This window comes from Euprymna scolopes, chromosome 5 (genome assembly GCF_053919585.1).
Source record: "Euprymna scolopes isolate OS-2025 chromosome 5, ASM5391958v1, whole genome shotgun sequence".
NCBI lineage: Eukaryota > Metazoa > Mollusca > Cephalopoda > Sepiida > Sepiolidae > Euprymna > Euprymna scolopes.
In genome coordinates this window covers 66,292,153-66,315,811 of record NC_136486.1, presented here as the reverse complement: position 1 = coordinate 66,315,811, position 23,659 = coordinate 66,292,153, and the positions used below count along the sequence as shown (strand labels likewise).

The following is a 23,659-nucleotide window of genomic DNA, read 5'->3' as shown; positions in this document are numbered from 1 at the left end:
TTTTTGCGGAAACCTGCGCGACACTATTTTTCGAAATGACAAAAAGCCTATTTTATTAAGAGCTATGTTCATGTATATGTTTTGCGTGCAAATTTTAGGCTTGTGTACTTAGATGTTATCATAAGAATCAATTATATGTTCCATCTTACTGGCAAATCAATTAAGTTTAATCAGGTAAAATGCATTCAAAATAAGCCGTTTGTTTGGCAGGGAAGAAGTGGAAGAATGTCCTCAGCATCCAAAGGATTGCGATGGCCTTGAAGCCATCGAAATAAACGGTTGAATACATGCTGATGACAAAATCGGAAAAAGAAGAAAGGACAGAAAATATCAATAGGCAAAAGACCTGCAAACAGAATGAAGAGGACTGCGGCACGGCTTTTTACATCTGAAGAAAAGTTACAGCAAGAAAAGTGAAGGAGAAATGTGAATTGGATGCAAACGTCGGTACAGTACAAAGAACGCTGTATAGGATCGGTTTGCAGTATGCAAATGCTAAGAAAAAAAATTACACTAACCAAGAAACAACGAGGAGCAGGAGTGGAGAGTGCTAAAAGGTGGCACAAAGCATGTTGACTTTAAGAAGGTTGTATTTACTGATAAGAAGCGTATCAATTTTGATGGACCCGACAGATGGTGTACTTGGTCAAGAATGGGTGAGCTTGTTGTACTGAACAAACGACAGATGGGAGGAGCAGTTATGGTTTGGGGTATGATCTTTGCTAAAGGAAATATATGATTGAAGTGGCTGAAAGGACGACAGAACAAAGAAAGCTGCAAACGTTGGACGAGAATGTCGTACCAAGGATAAGAAGATAGATGGAGAATGCTTTCGGTCTACAAAAAGACAATCGCGGCATCCATGTGTCAAAACTCATGGCAGAATGGATGCCTAAAGTGAATATGATTACTTTAGAATCGCCTGCAAAAAGCTAAGGTCTAAATTTAATGGAAAATGGTTAGGAAATGCTCGCGCAATTTGTCTATGATGGACCTGAAATAACGAAAGACTATCAACTATGGGAAAGAATACTAGATGCAAAAAACAATTAATAGAAACACGTAGATATGGTATTTTGCATATGTGTGACCATTATGAAGAGAAAGTGATAAAAGTTATTGAAAAGAAATTTGATATTACAAACTATATACAGTTTTTCAACGATGTCCGAAAAATAATGCCGCGTGTGTTTTGTACAATATGATGAAAATATGTTTTTTCCTTACCGATGTTCTTCTATTTTTATTACAGAAATCGTTTTTATATGTTCATGCTATTCTACTGAAGGAATTTCGCCGACGTATGGTACTCAGAAAGTTGAATACTAAAGTGTCCAAAACGTGCTTAAATATGATACTTTGAGTAAGGCAGATTTTGTAGTTATTATCATATTATATTAGACCTATTATATTGTAATGATTTAAGATGTTAAACAAATAAATGATACGAGCGCCGCCACCGAGAATCGAAATTAAAACCTTAAGCTTTCGATTTACTTTTTTCTTTGACGTTTATGCCTGAACTATAAAAACATGCTTGCTGCAAGACTAAAAATTAAAACGTGAAGCAATAGCTATTACTTTACGCATGCATATTCGTAATCCCGTCGTTAGACCTTCACCTGACAAATACCTTTTTTTTTTAATTTCACAATTTTGTGACTGATTTTCCCCGATTAAAACCACAATATAAAGTTTTCAATGAGTTGGATACCCTATATATAAAGTTTAATGTATTTAGACCAAAGACTGACAGATGAGTTTTGTAGGAAATTGTTTAAACAATTATATGTACGCATACATAAATATATACAGAAAGAGTATTTTTGCTATAACTTATTTTACTCAAATATTACGCAAGTATATATCATGTAGAATATCTGCATGAAAATAATTATGCGTAATAGCTAACTAAAATTATCATCTCATGAGAAAACAGAAAAAAACGCAATACGGAATTAATTAAAATCAATGTTTTAAAGAATGTGCAAATTAACATTTTCTAGAGAATGCTATTCCACGAACTATATATAACAAATTTGTATTTTTATTTTTTTTTTAATATGAATATTAGTAAACAAAAAAAAACAAGTTTATAGGATTATAGATTGGGGGAACAATAAATATGTCGCCCTACAGAAAACAACACTATAGATTTATTTTAAAACCTTTATTGAAAAATCAATTCAGGTAAATAATTATGTAGTAGTGATTACATATATTAAATGGAACCGCCTTTTATCTTAATCATCGCTTTGATACGTGTCCAGAACTAGGATCATGACTTTTCTAAAAGCGCCGGCGGGATCTCGGCGTAAAGGGCAAATTCGGCTGGCTTTGTTGTTGTGGGAGGTTATGTTGATGATATTTTCGACATATTACCACACGAAGTATTCCAGCATGGTTAAAGCTGGGGGAAGAGCAAACCAGTTAGTAAAGGTACAAAGTCGAAGCCTTCGTTGAAATCAAGCCTTGGTCTCTTTAGACGTGTGGGCTAGTACCGAGTCCGCTGTCAACCATCGCGTTTGCTAGCGACCACCTGATTTCCTTAGGGGACCAACACGCTCTACAGTATACCAGGTATATTTCGGTGTAGAATTTCAAGCCAAATTCGAAGATAAGGTGGCATGATGTGGCTCTAATTGAAACCACACCAAAAAGCATAACACTGATCGTAAACTTCAACCTGTAAACGTAGTGTTTATTGGTGTTAATCCCGCGATGCATTTTGAGGGTATTGGCAATAGTCAAGTTCTCGTGATTTAGATAAGTAGAGAGCATCAGTTGTACATCAGTGAATCTCCGATCTCGATTGTTAAACATTGTTCCACTTTCAGACATGGTAGATTACTGCTATCATTCTTGGGATATGTACTGACCAACTAGAAGATGGTCCGCAAAACCGGTTTCTTAAATAGGAAAGTAATCGTGCCATCTTTTCTAAGGCGACAATCTGTTCATTCCACAATGTATATAGATATATGTTTTTTACATATACACACACACACACACACACATATATATATATGTATATATAAGTATATATATATATATATATATATATATATATACATATAAATATGTGTGTGTGCGTGTGTGCAATGATTTTTGCCGTAAAACTGAAGTGTACTTAATTGTTCAAAAACTAAGAACCAACTCTTCGATACAATTAACTGTCATAAAAACTTCTGCAAATTCAGGGAACAAGCTTTTGTAAATTTATCGAAAACACATTCTGCTCATAGACATTTAACGATACTTACAGTATACAAATTATGCACCAGAATATCAATTTTGGGGGGAAGTTTCATTAGGTTTTATTAAATCTTTCCATCTGACTCGAACAAAAAAGACGCTAAATACATCTAGTGTTCATTTATTTTGTACATTTTTCTTCTATCCAGCATTTTACTATGCAACATTTTTATATTTTACTATTGTTTCTAATGTATAGAGTGTTACAAAATATTATATAAAAAGCTAATATATATATATATATATATATATATATATATATATATATATATATATGTGTGTGTGTGTGTGTGTGTGAGTGTGTGTGTATGTGTATGTTGGGGGATGCACATACACATATGGTCTACTTTAAGTATGCGAATCTTGCGCTTACCATCTCTCACGTAACTTTCACTTCAGGTGTTTGCAATGACTTTAATCTCTTTTCTTCCCTGTAAAATATTAATAACAAACACTTGTCTTGATACAACCTATGGTACAACTTCCCTTTACTCACAATCTATATACTAAGCCAAAATTCTATGGGCAAAGTTCCTTTTCAAGGGATGTATGCCTGTGGAAGTATTTCGTGGGACTTCTTCGTAACTGGCTATACATTCATCTATTTCAATTTCAACGAACACACGTTCTTTTTCAGTCGTGTTTTTAGATTATTAACCTTTAGCCAATGTCCCGCACTACTAATTGCCTACCACTCATTAACACTTATTCCCAAGTCACTTCTATATATATTGACATAAGCGGTGACTGAGTGTATAAATCTACAACAGAAATAATAACAACTGCCGTCAAAATATCGAAATAATTTCTTACAGGATTGTCTCAGGATGATAGGTATTGCACTTAAATTGTAGTCAAAGAACAGTGTGTGTAATGATGTATTCTAATAATGAATTGCATTGTTGGTTTTATAATATTTTTAAAATTCACTGAATGTGAGCGTAGAATATGTACTTGAATATATATGTAAATATGTTTACATTTAAGAAACGGGTTATGTAGAAATGAAACAGTTTAATCAAACTATTAGGATCAACAAAATATTCTAAAAATTATATTACTTCAGAAACGTATAAGAACTCCTTGAATATGTCGAAATAGTATAGTTTTTTAACTATTCGTACATTTTGTCCAAACAAAATTCATTTACTGAAAAAGAAAAGAAATGAATATTAGCAAAGTAGAAAATAAGTAAAACAACAAAGGATATGTGTACGCAGTAAACAATGACGATATTATTTAAACATTTAGTTTAACGATGAACAAGGATTGTAATTGCAATGTTCCGAAGCAAATTTTATCGAAAATATGAGCTATTAAAGTTTATCTGGGACCAACGACGAGTAAGAAATGGCCAAATCGAAAGATAACAACGTGTTCGTTTAACACATAATTCCTGAGTGAGTCTCTTAATTTTTTGGAATAATAAAAAGTCTGGCTTATTTCATATAACGTGTCTTTAGATAAATTTTCCAATTTTCAGAACACATACATCACTTATCCTTACAAAATAGTCAACGGTTTCCACAAGATTGTTTATAGTAAAGTTGTTATTTTAGGTAGTTTAGTTTTATTATACAATAAAGCAAATTAGTTTATTAAACTTAGATATACACATTTTTTATAAGCCCCTTTTTAAAAAAAATAACTGATCTCGAATACAAACAGTGATGAATTGTCGCCGTACAATGTCTTCTAAGACTAAAACAATTAATTTATTACAGTGACTTATGATAATAATTTTGTTTATCTGCATTGAATAAAATAACACACAAAAACATACACACACAGCCGCCGATTAGCGTAATGGCTCTCGTACAGCCGCCGATTAGCGTAATGATCCACGTACAGGCGGCCGGGTTTCAATCCTGGCTTGAGGTCTAGCCGAACTGATGAGCTATGAAACATCGAAACAATACCCTATGTGGATGACTATATATATATATATATATATATATATATATATATATATATATATACACTATATTGGTTGCTCGCGTGTTTTTAGGTGTGCGTTGCGCAAGAAAAAAAAGTGGTAATAGGTAGGCCGGCTGGAACCCGTGCCCTGAAGGAGGAAAAGAACGGGGAAAACGTGACGTCTTTGCTCTTACGACCAGCGTCAAACCAGAGGTGTCGTATGTTTAAATTAAGACTAAACTATCGAAAAGAGGTGATAACTTTAAAAAATATCGGCGAAAAAAGCGATTTCTCCCGATAGAAAAGTGCTCAGTTGAGGGTGAAGATATTAATGTTTTTAGCCAATTTTTCGTTTGAAAGGTCGAGTTTAAAACGATACTGATCATGTAAAAATCAGTCGTCTTTGTCGAAAGTTTAAGGCAGACATGCAAACATACATGACACAATTTATATATTAGTAACTCAAATATTCGACCCAAATCATTAAAACGCTTGCCCTATCTCTGAGTACCTTTTATGTCAAATTTCAAATGTTTAGACCAGCAACTGTCTGAGTAATTTTGTAGAGACCGCAGAGGTCAATTTATTTTCACTTTGATCCCTATTATGACACCTTAAATTTATTGTTTTGGGCTCAAACTAAGTTATTAAGTTAGATGCATGTCCAAGGAACCTATATCTAAAATGTCAATTGTTTATGCCCAAAATTGGCAGTGGAGTTTGGTAGAGTTTTGAAAGGTTAAATCGTAAAACTTGACCTGTTAACAGCCAAATTTCTGGCTGAAAACGAGTTACGAAGATTTTCCCAAATATCAATGCCTTGTATGTCAAATTTCAAGTCTGTACACTGAAAATTGACAGAATTATTGCGTAGGGAAATGTACACAGACAGGCACCCCCCAGACAGGCACACAGACAGCCACATTCATTTATATATATATATATATATATATATATATATATATATATATATATATATATATATATATATATATACTAGCATGGGTGTCCTTCGTTGCCCGGGTATTTGGAGGTGTATGCTGAGCAAACAAAAAAAACAAAAACATACGGTCAATTATTTTAAAATTTGATCCCTATTATAATCCCTTATTTTGGGCTCAAATAAAGTTTTTAAGTTAGATCCATGTCCAAGAACCCTATATCAAAAAATTTCAATTGTTTAGACCCAAAATAGTCGGAGGAGTTTGATAGTGTTCTCAAAGGTCAAATCGTTGAACTTTGACCCTTTAACAGCCAAATTCCTGGCCGAAAACTGGTCACAAACATTTTCCCAAATCTCAGTACTCTGTATATCAAATTTCGAGTCTGTAGACTAAAAAAAGACAGAGGTAGACACACAGACAGACACACAGACACGTTCACTTATATATATATATATATATATATATATATATATATATATACACATATATATAATATCTCGAGCCTAACTGGTAGACATGCAGAACCTTAGTAATTGTCTGTATTTTTTAGATGAGGTGTTTTCATTGATTGAGATTGTCGGACTGACAACAACCATGATGAGGAAGTCAGTCCGACAATCTCAATCAATGCTGAACCTTGTTTAAATTTGTTATTATAAAAAAAAATATTTACCGTAATCGAGGCCCCTTTTCGTTACTTGCACTCGCATACCTGGAGTAGCACGGCAAATACTGATGTTTAGAATGAAACACACGGCAGTCGTCAATAGCATTGGAATCAAGAATTTTTCGCATGCCATTATAAAGAAATATTTTTGTTTCTCCTATCTTTCTGTGAAATGTTTATGATTCATGATAAAACATCTACATTTTATATAAATCAATAATCAAGCAATTTATGCAGTTGTATACATTAATTAATAAATATATGTCTTTAATAATTTATTCATAACACAATACATATATTTGTTCCAAGCAAATAATCATTTGTTTATTTTCATTAATTTTTTTCAATAGAATCATGCTACATCTCTTTCTTTGTTGGTTTAAAAAAAGCTTGTCAGAACCCATTCATATTTTTTGCACGTTTGTCGCTTTGTTCAATGGACAAAACTCGTCGTCGAAGGTATCTGTTAACGTAGAATACTACGTGATGAGATTTACACATTTTAGCAGAAAATATAATTATAGGCATATACCCTAGCGATACCTGTACTTCGTTATGTCATAGACAATAAAACTTATTCTACGCAGATTTTAGTCGGAATAAACCCAAATATTCAATTATTTAGTCCACGAACAATGAAAACATAAATAGAAACTGCATTAAAGTGAGTATAAGCTATCAGTATACCAGCGCCACAAGGAACATACTATCCTACATATATTTCAACCTCATAATATACATCTTTCTCATTCTCGCTATTTATCTCTCTCTCTTTATCTCTCTCCATATATATATATATATATATATATATGTATATATATATATATATATATGTGTGGGTGTGTGTATATATATATAGTTATATATACAAATATGTATATATATATATATATATATATATATATATATATATATGTAGAGGGAGAGGTACAGGTAATGTGTTTATATATATATATATATATATATATACATATATAATATATATATATATATATATATATCCCATCATATATATATATATATATATATATATATATATACATATATAATATATATATATATCCCATCATATATATATATATATATATATATATATATATATATATATATATATATATATCCCATCGTATTATCCCATCTACACAGGAATTGCTCAATATACAGGAAAGTGCAAATAAAGAAAATTATAGTGATTCAATGAAATTAAAAAAAAAAAAAACTTTATTCAAATCAAGGATTATTTATTAACCCAAGTAAGACAAAGAATACTTTCGAAATTTTATCTCTTTATCCTATAGAGTTTCGATGCCTACCATATTTTCAGAGGAGAAAATATTAGTAAATAGATATAACGGTATTCACCCTATTTGCTAAAGTCAGTTAGACATGGAAAATCAAAATCAAAAAATTATTAATATAGAAGTCACATAGCGGGGGAAATTGAAGAAAATGATGTAAACGTTTAATTCCAAATTGTGCGGTAAAATCCAAGGTAACTGTCCTACCAAGCAGTGAGGTAATGAGATCCAAACAGTGTATTGTTTAATCCACATCATAGAGTAGAAATCAAAGTTGGGCATATTTCTGAAGTAATTCTTCTTCATGGGCCGATGATTTTTTTTTTTAACATTGGATGTTACCGCCCAATTTTGAATTAAACGTTTATATACTGTTCTTCAATTTCCCCCGCTTTGTGACTTCTATTTTAATCAATTTTTGATTATGATATTCCATGTCTAACTGACTTTAGCAAATGGGGTGAATACCGTTATATCGATTTGCTAATATTTTCTCCTTTGAAGAGATGGTAGGCATCGAATCCCTATAGGATAAGGAGATCAAATTTCGAAAGTATTCTTTGTCCTACTTTGAATAATAAAAACTCCTTAATTGCATAAAGGTTGTTTTTTTTCATTTCATTGAATCACTATAATTTTATATATATATATATATATATATATATATATATATATATATATATATATATATATATATATATATATATATATATGTTGGCTGTACCCTGCAACGCGTTGCTATGGCTCAATTTGATGTAATGAAATATCTGATAAAAAAAAACGAGAAAACCAGTGTTTCTTATATTCTTATTACAGCAATTCGCTACAAAAATTGAAAAAAAAGTGCGGAAATAAAAATAATTTTACTCTTACAGAATTTGATCCGGAACCTCGGGAGTTTCGTCAATCATGGCTTGGGCTCGATCAGCAATCACTGGATTAAGCCGCTAAATGTTGAAGCAGCAAATCGATTTTTTTAATTGTGTTCCTTTTTTTTGTATTCAAAGATCTGTTGTTGTTGTTTTTTTTATAATGTGGTCACCACTTATAAAGGCCCGGAAGCCGCTCAGGGATAAGGGTTATTGTAAGTACATTACATTAGTATGGGGATTTAATAAAGTGTCTACTAAAGGGGGCGTTTAATCAGAAATTTCTTTACGTTGGACTTGAAGACATACAGGTTGTAGTCAGGTGAGTGGCAGACAGAGGGAACAGAGTTCCACAGGCGTGCACTTCTAAGAAAGGAGCTGTGTCCATTGAATCTACGTTTTTATTTAGGCATAGATAAAGAGTGGGGAAAATTTTTGACAGTGGATTCATCTAGACGGGTGTTTTTCGTTAAATATTGGGGAGGGGGACCAGAGATTCGAGTTAAGACGAGAAGCTCACATGGAAACAATGATAAAACAAAGATAGTCTTGCAATGTCTCTTCTGTAGGAAGGAAGTTGCAGCGAAGAGAAAAGGGCATCCCCACTAAGCCACGAAGTCTATTTTGTACTCTGTCAAGGCAGGATAGGTTGTTTTTAGCAGCTCCTGCCCAGATATGGCAACAGTATTCCATCCTTGGGCGTACTTGGCTTTTGTATAGATAGAGAATTGCACTAGTGGTGAGATATCTTCTGGAGCGGTAGAAGGATCCCACCATCTTTCCAGCGACCTTGGCAACAGACTTGATGTACGTGTTCGATTTCAGATCAGGAGTGAAGGTCAAGCCCAGAAGCGTGTCAAAACATCGGCTTCTCCTAGACAAGAGCCATCCATTTCAATTGATGCCATATGGGGATCAGAGCGTTGATGATGTAAAGATAGGAGTTTTGTTTTAGATGCACTAAAGGTAAACAGCCACGTCTTCCTCCACTGAACCACGCGGTCGAAATCAGAGGAGAGAGAAGCATAGAGGCCTTTGTCATTTACAGCCTTTGATGTGTTGCCGTAGATGGTCGTGTCATCAGCATAGATGCAAACGAATGATTTAAGTATGTGTTTAGGGAGATCATTGATGTAGATCAGGAAGAGAGTTGGGCACAGGAGGGGCCCTTGAGGGACTCCAGCATCAATACTGCAGGCCTCTTATTTTCGTCCATCAACCGCTACTCTTATGAGCCTATCAGAGAGAAATTATTCAATGATAGAGAGAACATGTCCAGTTATACCGTAGCTGGAAATCTTGTGAAGTACGCCTTTATGCCATACCTTGTCGAATTCCTTTGATATTTCAAGAGAAATTGCCCTAGCAAGGAAACCTTTGTACAGAGATTCACTTATCCTATGAGATGTTACCGTTAGCACATCTGCGGTAGATCTTGCAGAACGGAAAACATGTTGCGTGTCACTAAGGTTATTTATACTGAGGTGGTTGAATATTTCTCTATTTAATATCGATTCCAGCAGCTTACTCATGACACACAGGAGACTTATTGATCTGTACTGAGAGGGAAATTACTGATCACCTGAGTTCTTATATACAGAGCATACTGATGAGGTTTTCCAGGTTGTTCGAAATCACTTCTTTTTAAGGCATCGCTTAAACAGTTTCGTAAGTATGGTAGCAAGTTCTGGTTGAAGCTGTTTTAACACTATAATTGGGATGTCGTTAGGGCCAGTTGCTTTACTGGAATCAAGGTTCTTGATTAGCTTGGCGAACTCATGCACAAATATGTGTATGTTACCTAGCGTGTTCTGTGTTATAGGAGGAAATATGGGGAGGTGTTTGCCTTCGTCACATAGGGTAGAATTAGCTGCAAAGTTCTTTGCAAATAGTTTGGCCTTGTCTGAAGCTGACGAGATGACCTCTGGTACATTGATAATGGTTGGAATAGAACGCACACTTCTGTTCACCATTCTATTTGTTATTTGCAAAAACTGGTGGGAACCAAGCCGCTGATCAGTTACTTTGGATTTAACAGACTGGGCATATAGCTCTCTTGCATTTTTTGTTACTCTTTTACAGTGGTTGCTGGCATTCCTGAAAGCAGCTTTAGTCTCAGTGCATCTATTATGTTGGTAGCTATGGAAAAAAAGTGGTTTCTCTGCGCGATGGCAGCAGCACATTCTGGGGAGACCCATGGCTGGCTGGTATATTTTTGCTGGAATTTGTTAGATGGCATGAATCGGTCTATGCCTAAAATTAACCATTAGGTCAGGCCTGATACTATAGAGGACACATCCTTTTTAAACATGGAATGCAGAGGTAGATCCGATATAAATGTACGGAAGCAATCTCAGTCAGCCATCGAGTATCGGTATACAGTACGGAGGAGGGGTACGGCTGGGGACTTAATACATTGATTTTTATCCCAACTGATACGAGGGAGTTGTCGCAGGACCCTAGATTAGAAAGAACGAAACATGAACATAGCTCAGGGAAAATTGAGAGAAAAGGTGTAGGAGGCTTGCATATTGAGCTGTACTATCGGGCACAGTGGTGGGCTTGCGAACAATCTTAGTGAGGTCATAAGCAATGGCAAAATCATGACATAACCTCCCCTCATCATCAGTCTTATTTGAGTGGTAAGCACTTCCACGTTGAAGTCACCACAGATGTGGATGTTAGCCGAGGGATGTGCAGACAGAATGTGGTCGATTTTCTCAGATATGTTCTCACATATAGTAACTCCGTTGTTATGGGGCCGATAGAGGGCAAATATAAAGGCAGTGGGATAAGCAAGTGCAACCCGAAAGCACATATAAGGTAAATTAGGATTTTCTTTGGAGATATCCCTTCCACATGGGAATCTGTATTTAATATAGGCACATATTCCATGCACATGGCGATCTTGGGGGTCAGATTTAGATTTTAAGTTAGAGTATCCATTAATTATGAGCTCATTTAGGGAAGTGGTCGACCCTATTCCAGTTTCGCTTAGAAAGAATAGGTCCGCTTTCGTCTCCTGTAATTGGGTTTCAACGTAGACCCCTGATGTTGGAGAAGGAGACATGGTAGTAGGGTCTACGTTGGAAGATGGGGTTCTAGAATTATTCGAGTTTCTTTCTGGAGATGATCATGTTGAGGTTTTGGGATTTGTGGAACAGGTCGCATACTTGGTTAGAGCAGGATAGAGAGGGAAAGTGAGAGAGAAAGAGACAGGATTTTTTTGTAGCACATGAAAAGGTAAAGCCGTGACAATTACCCACTAGTATGGCATCGAGAGGCTCCACCAGAGACGACTGCATGGTCTAGAATCCATTCACCAAACGGCAATACAGCAATCCCAGTACTTTGCGCCTGCTGATAGGACAGCCTTCTTAGTAGTTAATCCAAGGTTCGGGTCCCTGACTATCAGGCGGATAACGTCAGCTCAGACGAAACGTTTACCTCCAGCACCTTTACTAGTGACATGGCTACAAGGATAGACATAGAGACAGAAACATTTCCGACATCTCAGTCTACTGTTCACCAAGTACTACCGACCTTTAAATAGCTTTTTCTTAACTCTTTGTCCGAAAAATCACTCATTTTAATGAGGACTGAGGGACAAAAAAGGAGACGCAAGACTTACTGGAGCTGCCGATAACACATCCACTGTATTATCTACTCTCCATTAAAAAGAACGGGGGGTACAAGGGGCTTATTAATATCTACTTTGTATAAGTGCGGTGCTCAATTATCAATCTAGGAAACTTTTGAAGATAATCTCCCCTCCCATATTAATGTGGGGATGTTTTTGGCGTTATCTATCTCAAGTTTGAATCATTCGAGCTTCAACTGATAATTAAAATTCAATAATGAACTTTTATCAATTTGTGAACTCGGCTGAATATTAATTTACATTTGAGTTTTGATAATTATTCAAGATTTTAATTTGGGATGTTCTCGTTTTCATAGGTGACGTTTTTTTTTTCTTTGTTTTACATGTAACAAGACAATATTGGTTAATAACATATATTGACAAAGATTTCAGCACAACAAATGACAAGATAGGTAAAACTTACTTACGAGTTTTGAATTCAAAGCTGTAATAAGAACACAGTGTGCGGTAATTAGCAAAAATTAGGTTCAAAAGTTAGATAGAAACATAATTTTAAGCTTAGTTTAAGAGTCTGGAAACAGCGACTTGCCCATCTAAAGGTCATATCGGAGTGGGAAGCTGGCAGCATTTCATTCTAGCTACAAAAAAGATATGGTGGGTGTGGGTGTATGTTTGGGGGGGTAATGATTTTATTTATTTATATTTTATTTTACTTTATTTTTTTGTCTATTTTTTTATTTTTTGCTCTATCTATCGGGTTGGAATCTTCGAGCTTAACCTTATAATCAAAATCCAATAATGAACTTTTATCAATTTGTGAAGTCGGCTTAATATTAATTGACATTTGAGTTTAGATAATAAAAGCAATAAAAACGAATAAACGTTACATCGAAGAAAAACACTAAAAATGTCTTCGATAAAATTATTTGTTATATATTTTTGGGGCTATTTTTACAACTTAAACCATGCAAAGCTCAAACATTTTTATTACTTTAGTATTAAAGAAATACATGTGTAGAGAAATGTATTAAAAGTGAACAATTGAATTCAATTACAGTTTTATAATGAATCATTTTCCTCAGGTGTTCAGCAGTCGATAGTTAATATATAGGAGATGATTTATTTTTTTATTTAGAAGAAACATTCCATTATGAAATAAAAAAAAACAAATAAGTACAATAACATAATAATGAAGATAAAACATTGAAAATATAATTGAAACTAGCAGAACGGCCCCCGGATTTGCTCAGTCGTAAAATACGATTAAATATGATATTTTAATTTGCCGTGATTTCGTATATATGCTATTATGGAGACAGACAGACAGACAGACAGATAAACAGACAGGCGTATAGACTTTTATACATTAAATTTATGTCTTCATATTTTCAATCTCTATCCCCATCGAAATTAAAAGTGTAAAAGTGGTGCTAGGTGCCTCAACTGATTTGATATTTAGGGGGGTCTTCTTTTATGACTTTTTACCCGGTTAACCTTTTTGAGAGGTCGAAAATTGAGCAAAATTTAAAAATTCTTAAGACTTTTGCACGTCTATCTTGGGTAATATTTAATCAGCTTATATGCGTTTATCGCTTGTACAGTTGTAACACCACCAGCTTTGAATTCTATTCATCCGGTTTCGATTCTAGTTGATCGTACTCAAATACTTTTTTTTTAACTTTCGAAATCACGACAATATATACGAAATCTTGACAAATCAAAATATCATATTTAACCGTATTTTATGTCCGGCCAAACCCGCGAACACTCTCAATCGTTAGGAATATATACAAAATCTTGACAAAATTAAAATATCATATTTAAGCGTTTTTTTACGCCTAGACAAAGACAACAACCGCTAGTCTAATATATAAAAGTTTATTTGTCTGGCCGTCTCTCTCTATCTCTCTCCCTCTCTCTCTCTCTCTACCGAAACTTGAAATCGCAGAGCGGCGCCAGGCCAACAAATGATCTTGTCTTTAGCTGGTTAAAATCATTTCAACAACTGGTCCAAATTGAAAATATCGTCATACATTTTGTGCATTAATATGTGTTTATTTTAAATCAGTTCGTGTGCGTGTTACGTTGGTATAGCGGTAACGTTTCCAGCTTAAAATGCTGCAGCTTGGGTTTTGGTTGGAGCTGATGGCACTGAAATGCATTTTTTTTTTTACTTAAGAAATCACGACTTGAATAGAATCTATGCTTTTAAGAATTTTATTGTTGTTGTTGTTTATTGATATTTGTATGTAAACGCATTTTTCTATTTATTTAAAAAAAATACATCAACTTTGTTATATATGACGTGGAATTGCATTTATCTAAAAATGATCTAGCTAGTTTGCATATTCTTTTAAACATTCATTTTTAATAACTTTCCTTGTAGGTTTTTCGGTATACTCATGGGATGATCATCTTTAGTAAACTATTGCGTGTAATTATATTCATGCAGATGTTCTAGAAGATTTATACTTCCGTAATATTTAAGTAAAAGTTTATAGTAGACACAAACCTATTTCTAGTTATATGTATGCATGCGTGTAGATATATACTTTTTAATTTTAAAAAAAATGCCTACTACACTCCTTTATCAGTCTTTAGTCTACAGACATAAAACTTATTATCTAAGGTATTCGAACACATGCGAAACTTTATATTTGTGTTTTGGGTGGTGAAAGTCACTACAAAGGTGTGATTATTAAATAAATAGAAATTGGCCAGGTGACGGTCGAACGACTGCATTACGATTATGCATGCGTAACATGATATCGATCGGTTCATGGTTTAATTATATCTTTTCAGTAAACATATGTTCAGAGTTCTGGATTTAACGTGAAAGGAAAAATTACATCGAAAGCTAAACTTCATGCTTTCGACTCTCGGTGGTGGCGGACGATTCAGTTCTTTAAAAAATGTTTAAACCGTTAATATATATTGGGGCAATATAATATAATAATAAATATGATACCTGTATTAATTAATCAAAAATCGTATTTAAGCTTATGTTGCGACCAGAGAAAAAAAATATATATCTAATTCTGACTGTTCAGTTTTTTTGTTTTTTTTCTCTTACTAGTTTTCCAACTGAAACCAATTTCCCTCTTTCCTCATTCGATTCTTAGCTTTTAATTTATCATTCTGACGTTTCCTCTTAGAGGGTCAGACGATAAGGCCTTAAGGAAATTTTAACAATTCCACCTGCCCGTTTTTTTGTTTCTTTGTTCTTTTTGATTTAAATTAAATTATGTTTCCTCTGAAATTTCTCCTTCCATTTTGCTGTACCAAGAATTTACTTACATATTTTCGAGGTCGGTACAGCTCACAATTTATCAAAACGTTAAACAAAGTTATACGTATGAAAAACAAAAATAATAAGTTAATCTTTTTGAAGTGTAGGATGGAATTTCTTAAATCTTGCCGCCTAAATCATGTAGCTCCCGGTTATATCTCTAAATTAAATGTAGAAATACATTGGCAGTTTAACGTGTATTCTTACAAGACGAAATCCTATTTAACTCCGATACATATACTTCGTTACATAATAAACACCTTTTACTTTGGGCTATGGTTTGGAAAGAACTATCTTTCTTTGATAAACTCCGTTTTTCCAAGTTTTTATCCAATGGCGACAATTTTACCCTCAATAAATGTACTTCTTCTTATGATAAATATTTAAAAAAAATAATTACTAAGAAGTTTGGGATTAGAACAAATTCGGATAAACATATATTTAATTATTCTTCTTATGTTTTGTCCAATACGGAAGAGTTTGTTTTATCTGCTGGCTTACAATTTTGCGTTCCTCCCCTTTATGTTGATAAAATTTCAATATTTAGTGAAATTGAATCATTATATACTCAAGTAAAAGAACATTCGCCTATCTCTACTGATTAATTAACTAATGTTAAAATTCAGTTGGGCGAATTAGGTCGGAGGTTTTCTGCCATAAACACTAAATCTAGCGATTTTGTTTGGCAGAAAAATCACTTTGAAGCGGCAAAATAAATTAGGTCTAATTCCGACATTTATCTTACTCGCCCAGATAAAGGATCGGGCGCTGTTATACTTAACAAAACGGAGTATATCTCCAAAATATTACAAATTTTGGACGATAAAAATAAAACTCTCCGGTTTGGTGATTTAAGCCATGATGACACTTTTCGAATGGAAATAAAAATCCAGAAAAGATTTCTTCAACTTTATAAAAACGGGTTTATTTATAAGGAGATTTACGATAGAATCCGACCCATTGGCTCTCAAAGGCATAGAATGTACGGTTTACCCAAGGTTCATAAACCTAACATTCCTTTGCGACCCATTTTATCTATGTTGGGTTCTGCACAACACGAACTTGGGAAATGGTTAGTTGATCTTCTTAAACCTGTGCTTTCTTTTTATTCGGTCCATTTTAACTCTGATTCTTTTCAATTTTTTTCTCATATACACAAATTATCTTTATCTAAGAATACCGAGTTCTTGGCTTCCTTTGACATAAATAGTCTTTTTACTAATATACCTTTGGATGAAACCATTGGTATTTGTGCTGACTATCTATATCGTGGTCCCTCAAAATCTCCACAATTTCCTGAACGAATTTTCGTTGAACTGATGGAACTTACCACTAAATCAGTTTCAAAAACATTATGTACCGGCAAATTGATGGGATATCTATGGGTAGCCCTCTTGGTCTTTCGCTAGCCAACATTTTCGTTTGATTTTTGGAAAACGAATTATTTTCCAAAATTACTAAACCAACATTCTATACACGCTATGTTGATGACACTTTTGCATGCTTTCCCTCACGGAGTGAAGCTGAACAGTTTCTTCGTCTTCTTTGTAACTTGCATCCATCGTTACAATTTACTATGGAGGTCGAGGACTGTGGCTCTCTTCCATTCCTCGATGCTCGTGTTTCTAAAGTTGGTTCTACGTTTGAGACCTATGTATACAGAAGACCTACATTTACAGGGTTCTATCTTAATTGGTTTTCCTTTGCCCCTCAGTCTAGAAAAATAACCCTCATTAGCGCTCTTACACATCGTGCACTCATGATTTGTTCACCAAACCGTCTTGATGCGGAACTTGGTGAAATCACAAATATTTTTCTCAGCAATGGATATCCCATTAATATAATAAAATCTACTATTGAACTAAAATTGCTACATTTAATAGTGTTAAACGTATTGGCCCATCACGTTGTCCTATTTATTTAAAATTACCATGGTAAGGTCCTGATGGCCTTCATATTGTTGAAAGGATTTATTTTGCTACGCAACGTTGTTTTCCAGCTACTATGCTTAGAGTAGTTTACACAACTCGAACCTTTTTCTCTTCTTTTCGTAAAGATGTTTTGCGAACCATTCAAAATAATTTTGTTGTTTATAAATTTGTTTGTCAGTGTGGAGCTGACTACGTTGGCAAGACATCCCAAAGATTGGAAATGAGAATATCCCAGCACATCCCTCGGGATAATCGATTACACCAGGTTTCGAGAACATCCGGGCACTCCCAAGCTCATGAGTCCGCTATCGGTAATCACCTGATTAGTATAAATAGGTGTTCTGACCAATATTCCGATGGTTGTTTTTCTGTTTTATGCAGTGCTAGGTCGAACTATCATCTCAATATCATTGAGGCGTTAGTCATTAATAACTCTCGACCTAACCTGTGTAGACAAAAGATTTTGAAACATCAGTTGGAAATATTTACTGATTTAAAACCAGCTGAACAGTGAGAATTATATATATATATATATATATATATATATATATATATATATATATATATATATACATTTTTTCTCTCACTGGTTTTTTAACTGAAACCAATTTCCCTCTTTCCTCATTCGATTCTTAGCTTTCAATTTATCATTCTGACGTTTCCTCTTAGAGGGTCAGACGATAAGGCCTTAAGGGAATTTTAACAATTCCACCTGCCCGTTTTTTTGTTTCTTTGATCTTTTTGATTTAAATTAATATATATATATATATATATATATATATATATATATATATATATATATATATATATATATATATATGCATATATATTACAAACGAGTCACAACTTATCAAGGTCCGGATGCAACCCAACGATAAAGGTTAATGAGTGTACAGTAATAAATGGGGACATGTAGTTATTATAAGTAGTATAAATTTGGTAAATTGGATTGCTTAAGAGGATTGCTCATCAATAGTTTGTTTACGTTCGACTTGAAGAAAATCATATTGTAGTCCAATGAAGAGCAGTAAAACGGAAGTTGTCCATAGGCATGCAGATCTAAAAACGAAGCTTTTTTCATTGAATCTATATGTAGGCTTAGCCACAGATGGAGAGTGGAGAAAATTATTGAGAGTAGTTTCAGATAGATGAATTATTTTCATGAAAGTCCTGCCAGGGAAGGTGAAGGTCAGGCGAGCTCTTGCCATCAAAATAACGGAAAAAGAGACACTCTCAACATCTCTTCTTTGTGAAAGAGGTTGCAGGGTGGAAAAAACGGCATCCCCTACTAAGATACAAAGTCTATTTTTAACATTGTCAAGGAAAGGTAAAGTTTCTTCTAGCAGCTTCTGCCAGGATGTGGCAACAGTACTCCCTCCTTGGACGTACTTTGCTGTCATGCAGGTAGAGAATTGCATCAGACACGATATATCTACTAGAGAGGTAGAAAGCTCCCACGATTTTCCTGGCGGCATTAGTAACGCATTTGATGTACGTGTTTCATCTGAGATCAGGAGTAAAAGCCAGACCTAGGTGTTTTCCAAACATGGAGCCGCCCCAAGAGGACACCCACGCATTTCAATTGCTGCTAGACGAGTATCAGTGTTGATGATGTAAATATAGAAGCTTGGTTATAGATGCTTTGAAACAAACTAGCAACCAGCTTCCCCATTACACCACGCGATCAAGATAAGAACAGAGACAATAAGAGAGAACTTGGTCGTTTACTGCTTTTGAAGTGTTGCCATATATGGTAATGCCGTCGGCATCAATGTCTACAAATTATCTTGGGATTTGATTTAAGAAATACTTGATGTAGATCATGAGGAGAGTTGGGTGCAGAATGGACCTTTGAGTACTTCAGCATTAGTACTGTGAACTTTGGATTTTTACCCACAAACCAGTACTCTTATTTACCTATCAGAGAGAATTGATTTAGCTATTGAAAAAAACACACCTTTTTCATCTATACCGTAGTTGCAGATCTTGTAGACTAAACCTTCATGCAATACCATTTCAAAGGTTTTTGATATTTCAAGGCAATAATCCAATAAATGAAGCCTCCGTAAAGAGATTCACTTATTTTATGAAATATAGCTATCAACACACCTGCTGTATATATAGAAAAACGGAATCCATATTGCATGTTACTAGGAATTTATTTCTGCTGAGGTGGTTGACAACGTCTCTATTTAACACATATTCCATCAACTTTCTCATGACGCACTGGAAACTGTTTTGTCTGTATTGAAAGGGAAATGATTGATCACCTCCATTTTTTTTACACGGGACACACTGATGAGGTTTTCCTGTGTGGTGAGAAGCAACTCTGTTTAATACAATGCTAAAATAGATTTATAAATATGAGAGCTAGTTCTGGTTAAAGCTTTTTAGGCACTATAAAAAGAATACCGTCACGATCAGTTTACTTACTTGCATCGAGGTTTTTAATTAGCTTGACAATATCACGCACGGTTATTTGTAAGTCGCGCAGCGGGTTTTCAAACAAAGAATGAGATGCGGAGGGAATTGGCGGCCCTTATCGCATAGGGTAGAATAAGCTGCAAAGTGTTTGGCAAAGAGTTAATCATTGTCCGATGCCGATGAGATTACCTCAAGACCATTGATGATGGTTGAGGCAGAGCACACGTTTCTATTCAGGACCCTGTTTGATATATACCCAACCTGGTGGGAATCAAGCCGCTGCTCAGCTACGTTGAACTCGATGGACTGAGCATACGACCCTTCGCTTTCTTTAGTAGATTTTTCCAGTAATTGCTGGCAGTCCTGAACGTGCCTTTAGGCTGAGTATATCTATTACTTTAGATGCAACGGAAATATACATTTCTGTGTGCAATGGAAGCCGCACATTCTGGAAAGAACCACGGCTGGCTGTTAGGTTTTTGCTTGATTTTTGCGGGTGGTGTTAACACCTATAATTAACTATTCTGTAAGGTCTGATTCTATAGAGGATTCATTGCTTTTTAACATAAAGCCAAGAGGTAGAATTGATATGAATGTGTGAAGCTATCCCAGTCAGCCATAGAGTATTGATATACTGTACGATAAAAAGGTATGTCGGAGGACATATTACATTTTGTGTTTATCTAACGGAGACAAACGAGTGGTCGGAAAATCCCAGTGGGGACAGAACGAAAGACCAACATATCTCAGGTCAAGTTGTGAGAAAAAAATTTGGGAGACATGCATAATCGCCATCAATGTTAAGCAGTGGTTCGTTAACAATCTGAGTGAGGTCATTAGCAATATTGAAATCGTGACAGGACCTCCCCTCAGAATATTTCTTGTTTGAGTAGGTTAACCATTCCACGTTGTGAACATTGAAGTCTCCTAAGACGCGAATGTTAACCAAATAATGCGCAGACAGGATGTGGTCAGTTTTCTCAGATATCCTCTTAAATATGGCAATTCCGTTGTCACGTTATATTTAAGCGTATTTTACACCAGGGTAAAGCCGGGCACCTCCTGTTGGTCAATTATATTAAATATTGTCTATATGAAAACTTAGTCTGTTATTATATGCATTATAAGTTTCTGATTTCGGTATAACCGTCCATATATAAAGTAATTATCACATTGAGAAGTAGTTATTTATAATAATATTGGTAATAATAAATTGTATGAATGTTAATATTTACCTCATGTACAAGTACGACTTGATAATTATAAAGAATCTATATCGTTATGAAGTTACGTATGTAATACATAAACGTATATATTTTTGTCTGTGTGTCTGTGTGTCTTTCTCTATTTCTGTCTGTCGATCTGTCTCTATATTTTCAAAGTCTATCTCCACCGAAATTAAACTCGCAGAGCGGCACTAGACTGCTAACGATATTAGATTTTTTAAGGGGCGTTCTTTTAAGGGATTTTAGCCAATTTAATTACGTTTAGTGGTCCAAAATTTAATATATAAACGACTATGTCTTCCGTCGATCACTCTGTCGGATCTGTCTATCTGTCTGCCTGTCTCCATATTTTCAAACACTACCTACTGCTAAAATAAAAGTTACAGGGCGGCACTACAGGTCTCAAATGATTGGATTAAAAAAAAAAATTATTGGGCTTTAACCGCTTAGAATTATTTAAAGGAAAAAATGTGCCAGAAATGAAAAAAAAAAAAACTTTAAACATTTTGTACATTTATCTGAAATTATTTTTAATTTTTTTTTTCCGTTTTACGTTGATACCGTGTTAACGTAGTCAGTTTTGAAAGCTCCGGTGTTCGCTTCGATTCTAGCTGATGGCAGCTAAATCTTTTTTTTTTTTTTTACTTTTGAAATTACGACACTATAATAATATATACACATTATGAACAAATTAACTAACACATTTAAGTATATTTTACGTGGGGGCACCTCACTGCAAGTCTAATATATAAACGACTATATGTCTGTGTGACTGTGGGATTGTCTGTCTACATATTTCTAAACTGTATCTCCTCCGAAGCTAAAAGTCCCAGAGGTTTCAAACGGTTTGGTTCTTTATGGATCGTTTTTTTTATTGACCTTTAGCCGGTTAAAAGAATTTTTAAGACGTGAAAAAACGGGTCAGAAAAAAACAAACAAAAAAACATTGTTATACATTTTGTACATTCATCTTAATTTATTTTAATTTTTTCATCGTAAACCTCTTCAATACGTGTCACGTCGCTACAGTCGTAGCCTCACCAGCCTGGCATACTACAGTTTCGCTTATGAGTCTAGCATCTTGCTCACAAATACTTTTATTTTAAAGTTTTGCAATCAGTCCTCTATAATAATATATACAAACTCTGAAATACCATACTTTATTTTATTTTACGCCCGGGTAAAGCGTCTCCACCGCTAGTGTTATAAAATGGACTATTCTAATAATAATAAGATCATTGGGTGTAACCCTCTGCTAGTAGAATGATCGCAATCCAACAGTCGTACAAGTCCACAGCGTTTACTTTGTGCTAACTTTCATGTACACTATATTATTATTTTTACTTAAATCCGCTGTGTGAGCCTTTCTTTTGATCATTCTTTAGAGACATCGCACTTATATACGATTTGGAGCATTAACTAATCAAGGTATTATTATTATTGAATTTCAACTGATATCATACGCGTAACAAATCTAAATATTTAGCTATATATATATATTTAACTCATTACAAAGTAATCGCTGTTTGTGAAAATATAGGATATCTCATACGCTTAAGCCTTGAATTTGAGACATTTTATGGAATCACAATTATGAAATGGATTTCACGTGCATTAACTTTTGCAGTAATTTTTGTATGACGTCATTTTCATAAGTGGTCATGTAATCCATTACTAACTGCTCTTCGGAGAATTAATTTTCCTCGACATGGGACGACCATGATTCTTGTAACTAATAATTTGAATTATGTAAAAACATTAGTAATTAAAAAAATTAAGAAAAATGTGAGAAATATTTATTAATTATGAATCTAATATCTAAATTATTATTTTATGATCTAAGGTCAGTGATGTCACCAGATAATTTTAATGTGTACACCCTTTTATCTTTTTCTAAAGTTATGATCAAACCCCAATACCTATCAATTTATAAGCTCAACAAATAATATTATGATTTGGAATTAGAAATAATAGGTTATATATATATATATATATATATATATATATATATATATATATATATATATAAGTGAACGGGTCTGTCTGTCTATCTATGTGTCTGTGCATATTTCCCTACCCAATTACTCTGTAAATGTTAAGTCTACAGATTCGAAATTTGATATACAGAGTACTGAGATTTGGGAACATCTTGGTGATCGATTTCCAGCGAGAAAGTTGGCTGTTGGAGGGTCTAGTTCAACGATTTGGCCTTTAAGCACGCTACCGTCCAAACACTTC

General features: G+C 34.3%; 1 long non-coding RNA gene across 1 annotated transcript in view; it reads right to left on the bottom strand.

Moving 5' to 3' along the window:
• Nucleotides 1-6,945, bottom strand: part of LOC145277096 (uncharacterized) — a 57,825-nt gene extending 50,880 nt beyond the window's left edge. The window contains exon 1 of the long non-coding RNA XR_013868106.1: nucleotides 6,790-6,945. This is a non-coding gene — a long non-coding RNA (uncharacterized LOC145277096). The remainder of the gene's footprint in view (nucleotides 1-6,789) is intronic.
• Nucleotides 6,946-23,659: the final 16,714 nt, after the last annotated feature.